We start from the raw sequence: 16,967 nt of genomic DNA, 5'->3' as shown, positions 1-16,967 counted from the left end.
ATTTTCCTTTAATGTTCTGTCTATTTTAGATCGTTCACACATTTTTCCCCCTCTTAGGAAATACAGTGACTGGACACTTAGCTAGCAGACAGACTATAATCCAAACTGCACAGATGCAGTTTTGTGTGTCGAGTTTGAAATTATCTGCCATTCACAGAAATGGTAACTTTGTTTATGCTTACTGTAGCGGTAGGTAGTGAAGTACAACATGGCAACTTTTCTGACGTCTGCACATGTGGAAAGGACCAAGGGTGATATTCATTTCTCTGTGGCCTAACCTGGAAGCAAAGCCAGGCTGCTTGATAAAATTATGTATTTTGGAAAATTTTGTAAAATTTGGATTAGGTTTCATTACTGAGCAACTGAAAGGTTCTGGAACTCCCACTCATTTTAACCCCTGAATAAACATAAGTTAGCCCAGCTAAAAACACCCAGTAAACCCCTAGTTCTCAAACGATATAATTAGTTAGTGCTTTAGAGTGACTCTTATCACCTATTTTTAGTATTTATGCTAACTATGCTAAAGAATGCTAACTGGCAGCTAGCTGAGAACCATGGTCCTATATTTGATGGAGAAATGAGCCGGCATTCTGCTGAACTTATAATCTTAATCTAAAATAGCAAAGTCTGCATCCCATACTTCAAGAGTATTTCAGAAGATGATAAGCTATCCATTTAAATGATCAGTATTCCCACAGTACAACCATGCTAAAAGATAGGGCTGCATTACAAACTAAGAAAAGCAGCCTGCTGTTTGAGGGCCCGAGACCCTAACCCATTTTTCAACAGCAAGCATCTGCATTGCTCGCTGCTTCTGTTGTGGCAGCGAGCCACTTGTCACGCACACGCTGTTTTCTTTTTTCTATAATTCTACATTCAGTTTGTTACTAGCTTAGAACAGCCAGTATACGGTCAAACAGTTTACCTATTTGCAATTTGTGATAGGCGGAGAGAGAAAAGAAAGACAGAGGAGTAAGGACAGGACATAATATTATTCTGGCTTGTTTTTACTCTCTGTTATCACCTTTTACCTGTGCTTGACTGGCCATCTGGCATACTGGAACTCCCCCAGTGGGCCTAACGTGACTTTTCGGGCCAACACAGCTGTCAACAAAAACGTCAGAGTGCCAAAATGGATAAGACTAGGGAGGTGCTGGCAGTGGTGCTGTACACAGTTAGAAGGACAGAGAAACGGAGAACTTAGAGGGGGTTAAGTAAAGCAGAAGGTAATGGGCTGTCTGCCTGGATCAACAACACTGTATGTCTTGACCCCTGTTTCAATCCAGGGGGTCAGTGTTGACATTGTGGAGGACTATAAATACCTTGGAGTACACATTGACAATAAACTGGACTGGGCTAAAAACACCACAGCACTTTACAGGAAGGGCCAGAGTCGTCTCTATTTTTTGAGGCGACTGAGGTCCTTCAACATCTGCCAGAAAATGCTGAGGATTTTCTATGAGTCTGTGGTGGCCAGTGCGATCCTCTATGCTGTTGCATGCTGGGGGAGCAGGCTGAGGGTCGCAGATGCCAACAGACTTAATAAACTGATCCGTAAGGCCAGCAATGTTGTGGGGATGGAGCTGGACTCCCTCAAGGTGGTGTCGGAGAGGCGGATGCTGTCCAAGATAAAGACAATGTTGGATAACACCTCCCACCCACTCCATGACATGTTGGTCAGTCACAGGAGTTCGTTCAGTGAGAGACTGAGATTACCGAAAAGCACCACTGAACGACACAGGAAATCATTCCTGCCTGTGGCCATCTCCCTGTACAACGCATCCACTTAACACACTGTTTGCTGCTACAACTACACATGTTTCTTTTCCAAATATTTATTTATAAGTGACTTATGTATGTATGTATGTATATATATGTATATATTGTACTATTCTTAGTTAGCGTATTGTCTGTCTTGTCTTAATGTTGGTTTAAAATGGAGCACTGTAACAAAAAATAATTTCCCCCAGGGATCAATAAAGTATTCTGATTCTGATTCTGATTCTGATGTCAGGAGAGATGAGATTAGGATGATTAGCAGGGTGATACTTGTCTGGAGTGTCAGAAAATTTAAGCTTAAACTCTATTGGTGAACGAAGTGGCTGGTTTTTGCAAAGTTGTGTTAATTACATAACAGTACAACCAAATATGCACTCTCTCCACAACTTCAATTTGGCTAGCTTGCCACTTTTGCAAATAAGTAGTTTTCTGGTCATAATGTGTTTGTGTGGATGTCAGAGTATGCTAGCTAACACACTGTGCAAAGTGGCTAAGACAATTAGTAAGCACTTGCTAGTGTAAAAAGGATGCCACAATTTTGTTAACCACCATTTATCAGCATTAGCAGTGGGCCAGCTGGCAGCTTGCTGTTCCCAGTGATGTTTTGGGATATGGAAAAAACCTCTTAGGACGCAAGATTTTGTGTGGCAGTGATGGACATTATAGGGGAGTAAAATTGAGACATTCTTGTCTTTATTTATTCCCTAAACAACTATTTGTGCATTGTCTTTACATACATTGTCATGTCAGTGTGACTGTTTTGCGCCTCTCTGACATGATCGCACCACTTTTTTATGGATTTATCAAACAAGTCCCCCGCATTTTTTTTTTACTTTTATGTTGACAGTTTATTCACTTTATTTTTTTCCTGCTTTTTAAGAACTTACCCAAGCAGGAAATGCTATGAGTTAGTGAAACATACTGTACTTCAACCTGAAAAGAACAATTATCTGATCAACTGTTTATTACAGACAGATCATTACTTCTTTTAAAATTCTCTCAGTACTGTACAGGTATTAGCAGAGTCACTTTCAAAAAACGTTTCCTTTATCTAAATCTTAGTCTTCGCTTATTCAATACACACCTTTAGTGCTTTTAAAGGGTGGCCTGGACGGCATGCATATTCAGGGCAGCACAAACATGGGTGGCATGTTATCGATTGCGGTGGGCTGGTACAGGGCAAAATGCCAGGGGCGATGGGGTCTGTCAGACAAGCCCTGACAGACCCGGTGTTATAGAGAATTTAAATGTTATACAGGCCCTCACGAGTGGGGTTTTCTGGCCGTGCTTATGAACAAAAAAGGAAACATATCTGTAGTTTATGACAGTTATTCTGAATTTAGTGCTGGTAGCCCTGCATCCAGGGCACCAAACCAAGAAAATACACTTGCCCAACAAAAAATTAAAAATAAATAGATCTTAAAATCCCTGATTTCTTTATTATCTGTTATTCAGACAACATCAACTTTGATTAAAACAATTTTTGAATGACTTAAACCGTGTCCACTAGAGTCTGCTAGAGTCCGCTCAGGTCACAGCAATGTAAATTTAATAGTAGTCCACATACCTGCCTGTCTTTTTTGACTGTTTGGACCAGTCTGCAAAGAATTTATATCACAATGCACCAACTACACATGCGGCCCAGGTAAGGAGACTTCAAAAAACTATAACAAGAATGACTATTCTGTTATCCTGTCTTCAGCTGTCCATGTCTGTATTCACAACCGAGTATAATCAAGGCATTATTTTTAAAGCATCTTGCTGATTAGGGATGGATGATGTGTCACAAGTAGACTTTGCTTTAAAGGTTGAGAAGCACTGGCTTACAGGACATGCAAATGCACTTTAAAGTCTCTTGATGGGGCTTTAAGTGTTCTCTTTTGGTTTTTCCACATTGCTATATGCTATCGTTTCCTGTGCAGTAAAACACTAACTGGGCAGCAAATGGGACGTAAATATAATCCAGAGAATCGTGTTACTCTTACGAAACAGCGGAATTTGTAAGTAAGCACATTTATATCCACTAATAATGCCAGAGCAGGCTATTCGACTGAAGATTTCATTTACCTTTCCATCAAGACAAATATCCAAACCACATCTTTGCACACTGATGGATGTAGGCGCTGGGTGTATATTAGAGAAAATGGATGGAAAAGGAAGTAATGGCTATAATAACTGCTGTTATTGCAGAGAACATACAGCAATGTGCTTCTTGATTTCCTCTGATGTCAAAACCTGGGGGGAAAATCAATATGAAGAATGAAGCCTTATTTACACACGCCACCTGATAGACTGTGGCTCGCTGCAAGATGTCAACGGGCCATTAATGTTTCAGGAGATGATTGCTTTTTTTGTTTTTGTGGCTAAGTGGGGAATTAAATGACAGCAGTTCTATTTTTAATCATAAACCCATCAGTGAATAGGGCAACATTTTAGGAAGACAGATGTGTTTGTGTGTTTTTTTTATTTTTTATTTTTTTTAGTTAACCTCAATCCGAAGAGGATGCAGTTGTGTTCAGGATGCATATTTGCAGGGACATGTGCACGTGGGATTATCACTCATGACAGCTCACGATGACAGCTATTCTTTGCAATGAAACCAAGCTGATTTCTGCATTTTTTCCCTTTTGTTTCTCCTAGTTAGTAAAAGTTCTGCATAACTTAACATCATTTAAATAACAATGTGAGTGCTTACGTGTAAAAAGCCCCAAGTCTGTCCATGTGTTGTTGTCAGTTAAGAATTATCTGTCAGCCTGAATCAGACTTTGAATGTGGAGCAATCATACATTTTCACCATCACCAGCAGTCCCCCCTGATACCTCTGACTGAACCGTTTGTTGAGAGAAACATAAAAGGTTTGCTCGGTGGACATGTTTTTGCCCTCAGGGGTACACAAACTCAATAGCTAGCTAGCTAGCTAGCCATCTCTTCTTGAGTGCACCTGTGCTTTCCTAGTGGCACACACTGAAAATTGAGGTCATGATCCCCACGACTATGTGAGTCAAGATGCCTCTATGTTGGAATATCTCTCTTTCTTTTCTCTTTTTCAGTTTATATCTCCTTGAAAATATCTATCTGGAATTCCCGTGTACATTCTTTCTCTTATAGAGGGCATACACACATTTGTGCATACATACATTTGAAGGGTAAACCGTACATGAGCATTTGCAACCCATTTTTCAAAACTGACTTTCATCTCTTGTGTAGATCTGCATTATTGCCTCACTTAAAAATTATCTAGCCTTAAATTTATATTTCTAAATTGAAAATCTTGAACTACATATGATGGTTGTAGAGTCTATTAGCAACTTATGTAAAACTACAGATTCCTTTTTTTTTTCCAAACACATGCATTGTTCATTATTGTCTGCAAAAAACACAAATGAGTATATTAGAATATATAAGCCAATAATTTGATAAACATTAAAAAAATTAAATGGTTTAAATGTATGAGCTGTGCTACGCCCTGTGCAAGAGTTTTGAATGTATCTGACCAAATTTAAAAAACAAGCTGCAAAAGCAAAGATGAAGATTTGTCGTCAGAGCAACAAATCACAGAAAAAGTATAATCACTTTATGATCATTTTATTTTTCTCTACACTTTAGTGCCTGTTGTATAAAGTGATCACAGTTTTTCGCTGTCTATTCTATATTTGGATCTAAACTTCAAAGATTTGAAACCTCTGACTCCTGTTTGGAACTCCCTCCCTCCCTTGTCAATGTGCCCTGAGGCATGCGAAAAGGCCCCCAGTGCCTCAAAACATAAGATGAAGACATCCAAAAGAAATGCAGAATGCTTTGAGTTATTTGTGGTTGTTTTTTTCCTGTTAATTTGTCTGTCTTTGTAGTGGTTTTGCGTCTCCGTGGTCAGTTTGTGTCTTTTTGTTATAATTCTGTTCCTCTTTGGTTGTTTTGTGTCTCTTTGAGGTTGGTTTGCATTTTCTTTCTGTCTTTTTGGATTATTTATGGTTGATTTATGCCTCTTTGCAGTTATTTGCGATTATTTTTTGTCCATTTTCAGTCTCTTTAAAGTTATTTGATTGACATCCCAAGAAAAATTCCTTCAAACTAACACTTTAGCCCCAGGAGAGCTCTGACCGCTTGCCCCTAGGGATTGTGCTCTGAAGGCCAGTTCACCAATTTATCCATGCATACGTTACATTTTTTGTTGTCTCTCTATGCTCTTCTTTTCTCTCTTCACTTTCTGCTTACCCCAATTGGTCCCTGAGATCCCCACTCCTGGAGATTTCTTCTTTGTAAGAGGGAGATTTTTCACCCTCCTATTTCCAGCTATTCTACTATTATTATTATTCTACTACTATTACACTGTTATGGTAAAATCTTTCCCTTACAATTGAAAGTTCCCAGAGATGACAACAGTGAATTGATTAATTCAATTAGATCAAGTTTCATGCAGACCTCATCAAAATAATATTCAGTGCAAATAAGCCTGTCGTGACAGTGTAGGTACGGCACAGTGCAACGTATCATGTATGTCGACTCTGTTGTGTTTAGACTGCCAATACATCCGTGACTGGTCACAAGCAGGTGAGAGACAGCTGAGGCCAGCAGGACAACAGCGAGAACAGCTGATCCCTGCAGAACCAGCTCAGAGCTGACCCAGATGAGGACTCTCCACTGTAATCGGAGTCCCTGAGGTAATCTAGGCAAGACATTATCTGCATCGTTGCTTCTCTGCAGCATCTGGAGGGCTCTGCCACCTGCTTTGGAAGGGTTCATACCACTCCTCTGCCTCTTTTTTTTTTTTGTTGCTTTTCATTTGTTTATTTTTCTGTCACGCACTCAGCATCAAAGAGCACACAGTCACTTAGACATGCCAGAACTCATGGATCAAGTTGTCAACTTTATAACCTCGTCTCTTAACTGAAACAGCTTTTCCAAGATTCACTCTTACCAGTAAACTATGCAGTTCTTTGAATTCATCGCCGTGGGCAATGCTCCACTGCTTATACAGTAGGAAAAAAAAGTTCTTCCCAATTAGATGTTTCCCATGCATAATGTTCCTACGCTTAATATTTTCATGCCCAGGTCATCTTTAGATTGCAAGTAAGCACTTGCTTTTGCATCCTAATGATAAATCAATTAGTTGAGCCTTAGATGTTGCCTATGGCAACTCAAGTCTTTGAATTTCACTATGCATTTTGATTTTAACCTCTATAAATTGACCTGGGAGCCCTTAGTCTCTGGTATTTCTGTGTTTATCTTTTTAATGCTGCTTTTAATATTTTATAGTGGCATTTCGGGAGAGTCTTATGTTTATTTAATATGCAGTGTTTTCTGCTTTTTTTTAATGTTTCAGAGAGGTAAAGAAAATTTTCTAAATATTTGATCAGCTTGTCTTTTCCTGTGCCACTGTTCTAGTTTGATACTACTCAACTTAATGTGGATTGGCTAGCCCGATCAGGGGAAGAAGGTTATCAGGAGGGCTGAAGAGAAGAATTTCTGCATAATGAAAGTATAATAAATGCATACAAGCAAGAAATAGAAGCTAAAATCTTTCTCCTCTTAAACTGCCTGCTCTTAAAAGGACCAAAAAATAGGTAAAACTTTATGTATCAGATTCCTTCTCCTGCTCTTTCTTTACAAATGTATGTCTAAATTTGTGTATGTGCAGATTGAGGTCATGTGTATTGTTCTTTTTTTTCGTGTCCTGCCAAAATATTCCAGCCACATTTCCATAATTCTATATGTATCCAAACTGAGACCTTCCGTTATTTCCAGAAAAGAAGCACAGACTAATCATCTTTGGCTCGGTCATCCTTCTGCCTGAGGGTTAAATTTTAATGATGATGTTTGGCACACTGATGTGAAAAACATGTATTAAAATGCCAAAAAGTTAAGTGTGATGAAACAGGCTTATGTATCTACAATGAGACCAACAATTTTCTGAAATTACAGTTTAATTAGGAGGGGGTGGGGGAGAAGATGCTGCTGCAGGAAACTCTGTGACATTTTCGTCTAAAGACATAATACTTATGTATATTAGAAGCAGCAATGCTTCATCCATATCTAATTTAAAGCCTAATTTTGAATGTTTTGCTCTTACGTGATACTCCTGCCGAATGGAATTTAACACATACTAATTAGAAAATTGTACTGAATTTTTAAGCTTGACCTCATGTGACCTGGAAGCTATCATGTAGGCTGGATCAACAACTGGACAGCGCTGGGAAAGCAGTATAAACTGTACTTTCCTCATGAGCGGATCTTCCAAACACTGACCTTTACACCATCTTAGCTCCATGTCCTTTTGTGAGGTTTGTCCTAATCCCACAGCTCTAAACTTATTTCCTCCCTAAAAATAGAAAAATTCAATTTGCTTTACAAATCCAAAACACATCCCAAGTCTCAGTCTAGGTCTAGTTTCGTGTATTTAATTAAAGGAAAAAAATATCACTGTTTTGTGACTGATCCCATTGTCTTCATAAGCATCAAGTTAAAAGAGCGCACGCCCTCAAGACCGAATGTCAGTTGCATGTAACTAAAACAAAACTTTGCTTTCATACGAAATTTTAAAGTTACAATCAGGTCTCAGCATGTCGGTGCAGAAGTCTGATTTCAGTGATGCACAGTAACTCAGATGGTTCCCATAATAGACACTGGAAAGTCATTCAGCCTGACCCTATTCTTCAGATATGGGTTTAATTGCCCAGACTATGAAGTGCAAGATCCCCTCACTTATCAAATTAACAGCTCAGAAAAGGACAGTAAAGTACTTAACAGTAGTCTCAGTAGAATGAGTCATGGCAAAGGTAAGCTGTTTACCTGTTAAAAGGAGGGGAGAAGGAAGCGAATGCCTCGTTGAGAGAAATAAAACACATCGTAAAACACTCTTTTTACTTTGGTACTTCATGTTATGTTGATATGGTTGACTAGCTGCCAAAATGCAGATGAAAGACGCTTTGAGTTGATAATAATATGGATGCACTTCTGCGAGTTGCCTTTACAACCATGCGATTACTAAAAAAAATCTAACTTGTGACTTGCACAAGTTTGCCTTGCAGACATTTTTTCTTTCAGGTAACATAAAAACTGGCCTTTCTTCTTTGTGGTAAAGCCTAAGAAGAATTAAGGTATTGCTCACACTTAATCACTCTGTCAAAATAACATTACACTAATGCGGTAAGGAGTGGTGCTCTTTGCCGTATGCTTATTAGTCAAGAAGGAGAAACGGGATTTTTTGTATCTACTTGAATGGAGCAAATCATTATTTATTGTTATAGTACAATAATTATCAGAAAGACAATAACTATTTCTGTCAGGCTCATTTTCTAGATTGATTTATAAAGATGGAAAACAGCAACCAAACTCTTTCCTATGTGAGTAATGACATGTGGAAATTCAATTAAAACAATGCAGAGATTAATTGAGAGCTTCACTGACTGGCAAAAAAAATTGTTAAGATGAGAGCAAAATTCAGACCAGCTTTGTAGCTGCCATATTTTCAGACAGTGGCAAGTCATACTATATGAGTGCCTTTATGGTTAAAAAAACATAATTTAAGTAAAGAGCTACTGCTGCTTCTTGAAAATGATAAAACTTGTTTCATGGTCCCTTTTCAACACTTTAAAGGGCAAAACATAAAACGTCTCAGTCTGCTCAGGTTTTGTCCTCCTTTAATGTTGCTTATTGTTTCTTCTTTTGAAAGATGATACTAAAGCAACATATATCTGCACACACACACACACACACACACACACACACACACCACCACCACCACCACCACCACCACCAAACCTGCATTCACTTTCATGCATCTTCTAGTTAAGCACATGCTTAGTGCACATAGCTGACTCTTGCGTGATGTTTTATTCATGGTAGCAGAGATATAACCACACATGAGCTATCATACTTCTCTGTGAGACTCCTGTGCGGTTCTGGCTTGGCCCAGATAACAGAAAACCTGCCTGGAGCGCAGACACAACACTGCAGGACGTAATAGAAACTATCATAATGCTTAGCAGGAGAGATGTCTGTGGAGCTCACACTGTGGCGGTGTGGCAGAAACAACTCTCAACTCAGGGCGTGAAGACATGTTGATGTCTTGTGATGTTGTGGTTTGAGGTTTGAAAGCCAACAGATGGAATGATTTTAAGGGAGTGGGCTGATGGGAGTGGGCTGATTAAAACCTTTGTGCACCGAAAATAATGAAGACAATTTCTTTGGAACGTTTACAAAAGACAGCTATTTTATGCAGCTAAAAATTGTGTGTAATTCTGCATAGATAAACTGGAGGACAGTGTGACACCTTGAAGAAGTTACTGAAAATATTATCTAGACACATGTGAAATGCCCTGGCTTCAGGCTAAAATACAGGCCTTGAAAATTAAAGTCATTCTTTCACCGAATTACTCGGTGTAAGAGTTTAATGTGCTCATGGCTTAAATGAGTTCAGTGACTTTTAGAAATTTTTGAAGGAAAATGTAATTAAATTGTGGCTGCAGTGCAAGAACTGACGGTACACTGATTACTTGTATCTGAATCTAATTGTTGGATTCAATTGTAATTCTTCTTTTTCAGTCACTGACAGACTCGGTGGCAAATCCACACCTACTCCAACACCATAGCCTATAATATATTTACTATGTGTCTACAAGCAAACACTTACTCTCTTCCTAGACTCTTAAAGCCGTTTCTAAATTGGCTCACAAATTGGACCCCATTAAAATCTCCTCATGCTCTTTATCTACATCTCCTTTATGGTCTGCATAGATCTAACTGAAGACAGAGAAATCGATACTTAATAACAGCCTTTCAATTCTCTGCAACATGTTTAATCTTAATTGCTCTAGTCAGTTTGCCTTATTAACAATCCTAGTTTACCAAATGCGTTTTTCATCCAGTAGTTATTAATGTTTCATTTCACCACATTAAATTATTTGGATTCTGATCAGCTATGCAAGCCTGTTTAATGACACCGGGACTTAACAGTCTACACTCAGACTTAATGGTCCACTCCCCTGTGTTTTATTGGCCTGCAGTATTATGCTGACGAAACCTCTGTTCTGTTAAACTGAACACATATGAGTTAAATGGAGCAAACTGATGAGATCTGATGCACAAGCTTGACTCCTTTCTTTAAAAATGGAAACTCCAAAGGCAGAAATGATTTAGATCAGCCCGGGAAAAAGTGAAGAGTAAGTCAAGTAGAGATGGTGGATTTCTGCTGAGTACCATGACTTTTTGGCTATGAACCCCCCCCCCCCCCCCCCCCCCCCCACACACACACACACAGAGCAAATAATTCGAATAACTGATTGCAAGCCTTGCTCTTTTCTAAGACTCCATGATATCTGTTTTCGCTTTTATTTTTGCATTTCCTGCAGCACTAATAATCTGAGGTTAAACTGCCTCTTGAAAGGATTATTTCACTCTAAGTCCTCTTTTAGTTCATTTCCTGCAAAATCAGATTAGAAAAAAAGTATTTATGCATCCAGGCCCACAAAAAGCGGATTTGAGTTTGTGAAGGACTAAGAGGGGCACTTAAGTGTAGGAAGATATTTGCCCATGACATACTGCAATGGAAAATGTAACCTAATTATTTCCCTCAAGTTGGTAGCCAGCTGCAGTTTAAAGAAGCGTCTGCTGCAGTAAAGGAATTTTGTTATTTCCGCTCCTCCAAATCGATATATGGATAGACTTTCGATACTTGCATTTATTGCAGTCTTGGCTGTATCTACTTACATTTAGTCTTCAGCTTGAACGGCGTGAAGATTGTTGAACTCACGACAAAGAAAACACTGTTCGAACGAACTGCGTGTGATTTCCAATCCGTGTTCTTGAATTACTGACCACGACATTAGATTTTTTTTGTATTTTATTTTATAAAGCATTAGGTACAGATCGATCACAGCAGGTAACCTTCAGGTAACATTGATGAAGAATGCCTTTTCTAATCAACAATTTGAGCAGCCCTTACAAAATAACACGTCAGCCACAGGTGCATATTTCTGTCACCTCATTCTTTATTGTAAATACAGAAGCGTGTCACTCATCCGCTCACGTTATATACCTGCAAGAGGGAAAATGTCTGTTCATCCTCGTTGAAAACAAGAACGCATTGAACTCCCCCAAGAATCAAAACTCCCCTCGTCCACCCAGCATCATCTAGTCAAAAAAATAACATCCAAAAAATACTTGACACTGCCACCAGCAAAAGTATAATGAAATCGGAAAAAGAGAGGAACACAAAAAACCAAAAACAAAAACCACAAACCTGTGAGCTCAGCTGCAAGAAAAGTAGCACGTTAAAATGTCATCGGGCTTTAAAAATGATTCCCCCTCTTTTTTTCCATAAAGAAAAGAGGAGCAAAGTAAAAGCAAGGCTCGGATCGGTGGTGATTTCACCGAGACATCAAAATCACAAAACTCGAAGGCAACAAACAACACTGCAAAATGCAAACCAAAGCATAGCAACAGCAAAAGTCGACAGAAACAAAAAAGAAAAAAAAAGAGAAAAAAATTAAAAATGTTTCAAAACCACCAATAAATGTTCGAAAAATCTCAATACTGACAAAACCTGCTTGGTTTCGACCCTCGAAACAAAACTGCAAGCAAGTAAAGGCTTTCTCAATCCCGATAACGCACCCGTTTACCCTCTTGGCACTCTCGATCAGAATAACTGCATGCTAAAAACTTGAAGCCTGGATGTGGAAAAACGCTCAAAACCACCATGTCAATGCTCAATTCAACCATCAGCAAAAGGAGGAAAAATAACAAAAAAAGGGGGGGCAATTAAAAAGACAAAAAATGCTTACAAAAAAGCCATTGGAAATGTACTCACCGAGCGGGAGTAAAATGTTGCAATAAAAATGTGATATGGCTCAAAATACAGTATGGCGGTGCTAGCCGAAATGCTGTGCCTTTTCTCTAGATCTCTGCCTCCAGTTCTGTCATGTGACTGATTCAGCCCCGACTTCCAGCAATGAGAGACCAGTGTTGAACAGCTGATGCTGAATGCTCTCCTAACGGCTCGACTCTCTCCAAAAGTAAAAAGAGGTAGTCCTTATCATCCCACAGTTATGACTGAGCAGCTTGTCTGTTTTTCTTTCGGTTTCTTTTTTTCTGCTTTTTGTCCTTCTGTTTTAAAGATGCAGAGCTCACGCGGTGTCAGCGCCACGTCACGATCCAGGCATGCTTTCATTTCATTCACTGCAAGCACTGGCTGGGATAAAGAGCACGGTTTTTCTTACTGGGGGAGAATGAACAGGGGTGTGTGTTATTACAGCGAGGGGGGTGGGGGTCAACGTAAAGCTGCATCGCAATAGCATGCAGCCCTGTTCTCAGAGCTTAAACTGTGAAAGTGCAGCACACCGAACAACACACCGTTAACGGGAAACCAGCGCTGACCATGGTGCTGAAATTGGCGAGAGCAGATGTGTCCCTGGTTCTCAGCACGATGTAATACACCCGGGACCGGCAAACAAAAATAATGCATTATACTTGAACTGTAATATCACCAAGACCCGTCCACGGTGCTGGAACTTTGAGTGTTGTAGATATTAAGCCAATTTAAAGCATTTATTATCTTCAGCTGTGCACTACTATAGATAAATAGATGTTTCTACGTTTTGGAGAATTGGGGTAAAACACGTGTGAACAAGATTTATTTTTCTTTATTATAGCAAGTATAATTTATCATGCATGCAACTAAAGTATAGTATGGCACAGAGCCTTAACTGTGCATTCAGTATTGCACACCCCTGGTTGTGTGATTGAAAATAAGAAAGGGAACGCTTCTTGGACAAAGAAATGATAGACGAGCCTTTTTCCAAGCCGTGTGTGTGTGTGTGTGTGTGTGTGTTTGTGTGTGTTGCTGAAACTTAAGCACAAAAGAAATACTGAAGCAAAACAATGGTGTTTGTACTCGTTCCAATGATTTTGTCATCTTATACATTAAGTAGCCTAAAGCCTGGTTTAGACTGCCTATGCTCGTGAACTGTGACTAAGACAACTGTCAAACACACAACACCATCACCAACCATATTAAAAAAATAAAGCAGGTCTTTGTTACAGAGTATGGATTGTATACTGCTTTTTTAGCTCAGCACAGCAGTTTTACCACACTCCCTATATAGAGTAAGAAATTCTTAGATAGACACAGTGTATGATGGAAAGTCTTCTAAACAGAGTACATGATTTGTGGCTATGGTCTCAATAATACGCAGCCATGTTGCTGTTGCTGAAAGCAAGTACATATTGAGGAAAAATAAAAAATGTCTGCTGCACCGAAACGGAAACTGAAATTCATTGTTGGTTTTAACTTTTAAATTAAACACAGAATTTGAACAAATCCTAATCAAATCCATTATCTCGCATCATTTTAAAAAATGTATATATTTTCTTGGATAGTCAACTGGATAGTGAAGCATTGCACATTCGGACACAAATGATGGCTTCTGAGTGACTACAGGGTATATATAGATAGAGTGAATGAATGAGTGATATTAGATTCAGCAGTGTCCTTAATATAATTCATCTCTGTCTATGGTCCTAAAGTGGTACATTAAGATGAATGCGTTTTGAAATTATACTCTTTTAATGTCTCTAAGCCCTGTCCATGGTCCTGAAACTGACTGAGTATAGCATATTTGGGGCAAACAGCTGTATAAAGACTGTACATGGAGCCGAAACTGGGTTGCCTTCATTGTGTAGTTGATGTCTGTCGTACTTCCTGTTTAAGTATGATATTGAGAGAGACACTGCATGGATTAATTCTATATTTTTAGCCGTTTACTCGTGCTTTTTAAGATCAAGAAGCCAAGTAGACAAACAGGTGACTCTTAAGATTGGTTTTCATGCTATTTGGATTTATTGTACCTACATGACATCCTGCAGACACCCACTCTCTCTCTCTCTTTCTCTCATTTGTTGAATAAATACACCTGAGAAATGTAGGTTATTGCTGATTGTGCCAGACAGGAAAGTAATAATGTGTTATTGATGCATTAGTGTCTGACTGCAGTTTTCAGACGAAATTCAGTACAAGTTCATGCAACACACAGGGCTGGAGACAACTGTCACCATTCATTCATCACAACTGTGGTTGGTGCACTGTTTCCACCTTAAGCACTGTCTAATGTAATTCACTTTTCAGATAACATCCAAGCCTTTGGGAGGCACAGTGAAAATCCTTTACAGTGTCTAAAGGATATATTGGGTGTCTAAGAACGGTGATCAAACTTTCCTTAGAGCAAATTCTAGCACCTTTATCGCAGAGTGTTTTCACCTCTTCTTCCATTTGGCCATCAGAGCCTCTTGAGTCGTTTTGGAAGAATACTGTAAAACACTGTGTTTTTCCCCTTTTTCTTTTTTTTTCTTCATTTGGTGTGATATGCCAACAGTGTCATAGCATATTGGTTGTTGGGCCTATAAAGTAAAAGTGACGGTCAGCGTGTTGCTGTGCAGGGCATGTCACACCATAATTATCAATGCCTGGGGGTGCTCATGACCTAATTCACTGTAAACTAGGTGATTCACTAAGATGCACAGGTCGGATTTAAGAATTAGGCAGTAAATAGATCCAGATAGCTTCCAACATGTGGGCAGAGCACGGGTGACAAGAAAATGGACCAATTAAACCACAGCCAGTCTAATTCCTTCTAATCCAATACCACACTCTATAATAAACTATGACTAATGCATGACATTGCTATTGACATGAGGTTATTACCAGTCATTTGGCTCAAAATCACCCCTTTTTTTCCCACTTTAATGGTGCACAACTTTTAATGCCTGCTGTGGAAAATATACGGCTTATGCCTCACTCCACATGATTTACGCATATGTGACCATAAACAGTGGAGATACTGTCATGTTTACTATAATGCACTCGCAGGTTTCTGGATCGTGATATTATCCACCATGCTGTCGCATCTCAAAGACACTTGCGAGGCATGACCTTCATGAATATCTGGAACAAGAACTATCAGTCATACCAACCTTTTGACATGAGAGGGGTCTATTTTGGCCAGATACTCAACAAAAACATGCATTTTCAAGTTTGATTCCATGGTAGCCTGGATTCATTTACATGCTGATGCATTTGCAGTTGGTAGATTTGCAAATTAAATAAGAAATGAAGCTAAGCAGAATCATAATTCATTGCCCAGAATGAAATCCCCATTAGTAAAGTACAGTGCAAGGACCACACATCGCCTCAGGCCATAAACATTCAGTCAGAGGCAGAGCTCAAAACATCGGGGCTTTTGGGCCTTGTGGTTCTTCTTGAGGTACATTAATCAATATTTGTTAGTACATTATTTATAGGATGTGTGCAACATGCAGCAACATTGAAAAGGAGGCTGTGATTTTTCTCTCTCTCTCTCTCTCTCTCTCTCTCTCTCTCTCTCTCTCTCTCTCTTTTTTGTTGGATCCAGTTTCACAGCCACCTCTTGTGTTAGGAAATATTTATTGCCCCAAAATCCACATCTCCTCTATGTAATAAATTACAAAAATGCCCTATGTGACTGGATGTACAGTATATTTCAAGACGAAAACAAAACACAGCTTTTTCAGTTCCCTGCCCTATTTTTGTGTTAAATAGAATGAACTTTCTATAATATAGTCATAGGATACCTATTCCTGCCTCACGCAGCTGAGGTCCACTCCAATACGTGGCGGTAGCTCGTTTGTGTGTTTCTGTGGCAATACACAAAAACTATAGACTGAATTAATTTCCTTTATAAAAGGAATTGTATTCTTTAATTACCATTTTGTCAAGAAGTAGGCAGAAATTATGTGGGATATTTTAATCAAAAATAAATGGAGTATGCACACATAACTGTAAGGGGATTTAATGCTCATTACCATAAATGGGTTACATTTACAAATCTACAGCTTGAGGTGGAAGGATTATATCAAATAAGTCAAAATGAATAATATTCTTGAAAGCCTTTTCACATTGCCTGTGTCTGCCAATAACAGCCTTAGAATATGGGTTTAGTAAAATCACTACAGGAAATGCTTTTTTTCCACCATTGTGCATGTTTTAAAGGCTGAAAATGTATGTGTGTGGGCTGGGTCACTCAGTGAAATGTCAACCAATGCATTAATTGTATCAACCTCAATGGCTTCATTCTCTCCAAGATGACGGATCCACATCACCTTGTTGAGACAGAAGGCAGGCTTACTGACATGTTATAGTAGTCACTCTGCAGAGCATCCTT

At 39.0% G+C, this 16,967-nt stretch overlaps 1 protein-coding gene across 1 annotated transcript in view; it reads right to left on the bottom strand.

Moving 5' to 3' along the window:
* The window catches only part of ralylb (RALY RNA binding protein like b), a 155,088-nt gene extending 142,163 nt beyond the window's left edge, over positions 1-12,925 (bottom strand). The window contains exon 1 of the mRNA XM_085419049.1: positions 12,584-12,925. The gene's annotated coding sequence lies outside the window, so the exon portion shown is untranslated. The remainder of the gene's footprint in view (positions 1-12,583) is intronic.
* Positions 12,926-16,967: the final 4,042 nt, after the last annotated feature.

Source organism: Rhamphochromis longiceps, linkage group LG9 (genome assembly GCF_057381845.1).
Source record: "Rhamphochromis longiceps isolate RC_006_pf linkage group LG9, R_longiceps_female_GT1.1, whole genome shotgun sequence".
Taxonomy (NCBI): Eukaryota; Metazoa; Chordata; class Actinopteri; order Cichliformes; family Cichlidae; genus Rhamphochromis; species Rhamphochromis longiceps.
Note: the sequence above shows the minus strand (reverse complement) of the source record. Positions and strands in the feature narration are given on the sequence as shown.